Source organism: Trichechus manatus, unplaced genomic scaffold (assembly GCF_000243295.1).
Source record: "Trichechus manatus latirostris isolate Lorelei unplaced genomic scaffold, TriManLat1.0 scaffold00290, whole genome shotgun sequence".
NCBI lineage: Eukaryota > Metazoa > Chordata > Mammalia > Sirenia > Trichechidae > Trichechus > Trichechus manatus.
This window is the reverse complement of record NW_004444226.1, coordinates 371,622-373,240: the sequence shown is the minus strand read 5'-3', so window position 1 is coordinate 373,240 and position 1,619 is coordinate 371,622.

Below are 1,619 nucleotides of genomic sequence, written 5' to 3'. Positions count from 1 at the left end.
ATGAAAAGTAAAACTTGGAAATGTGGCAAGCCATTAGTAAAATGCATGTTTGTGTTGCTTTAGCATTCTAAAAATGAATAGTTCTATTTTATTAGAATTAAATAAGTATTAGCAGGAGAAAGCTCTCAAACTCTATTTCTATCTCACTTAAACAGATTTTTGGTAGCATGAGAAATTTAAAAAGAAAGAGAGATAATGTGACCTATCTTAATGTTCAAAGCACTCAGCTGCTAACCAAAAGGTTGGCAGTTCAAACCTGCCAGCTGCTCTGTGGGAGAAAGATGTGACAGTTTGCTTCTGTAGAGATTTACAGCCTTGGAAACTCATGGGGCAGTTCTACTCTGTCCTATAAGGTCGCTATGAGTCGCAATCCACTCATTGGCAATGGATTTGGTTTTGGATTTTTGGTTATCTTAATATTGACTAGGTTCACACACTTGATTATATAAAACAAAATCTCAGATTAGGAAAATTCTGTTTTGGTGCTTGCAAAACAAAAATCACAATATAATTACAGAGTATTTGCTGTATTGGACCAATATTATGGTCCATCTATGAACATTCCAGTCCCTGAGTGGCACAAGTGGTTAAGCGCTTGACTATTAGCTGAAAGGTTGGTGGTTCTAACCCACCCAGAGGTGACTTGGAAGACAGGCCTGGTGATGTTCTTCCAAAAGGTTTACAGCCTTGAAAACCCTACGGAGCAGCTCTATTCTGCGTGGACTTGTCATGAGTCTTAATCAACTTGACAGTAACAATGAGTCTTCCATCTTTGATGGAGGTTTCAAGAGATAATGTGTGAAAGAACATGTTCTAGGAATGCTCTATTCCTTTATTACTTTCCTCATAAGGAAGACTATAAAGATCTATTTGTTTGTGTTGCTCTAGCACTTTTTCTTTCTTATATCAAAGCTAATCCCAACACATGATCTTCGTTTAGTGGAGAAATTATCGAATTGGAAAGCAGAAGAACGAATTCAAGCCCAACTCTTTCACTGTTTGAAATTAGGCCAGTCGAAGTTTTACCATTTTCAAAATGTGAGGTGGGATCTCCCTATCCATGTAGTCTGTCATCATTCAGCAGTCTAGTCTGAGCTTCTTTACATGGAAGATGGAATCCCAGGAGAGTAAAAACAGTAACTTCTAGGTATCCAAAGAGCTGGTCCCAGAAATTATACAGCACAATATTAGCTACATGCCGTTGCTCAAAGCTGAATTTTGTGTTCAGAGCGAAGTCTTATCTCTTGACGGAAGGAGCAGTATGCATAGATAAGATGGGAATAATCGTTATCAGCCATCTATGGAAACAATTTATTGCATTGTTCTTTCTATTCTGCTTAGCCGGCTCCTTTCTTTTGCCTAACTTCTAAATATCAGTTCGTTTTAAGGATTAATCCAGGACTTTTCCTTTTCTTTGCTTTGCTTTTCCTTTATTTATTTTTTACTGATTTCTCTTATCTATTTCTACCCCATAAATAAGCAGTGCAATCTGATGTTTTTAAATAATATCTATATGCTGGTGAATTTCAAATTAATATCTCTAACCCCATATTTCTCAACTGAGCTCCTTACCCATTTATGTAACCACTTCCTTGACATCCCCACTTGACTATTATTTA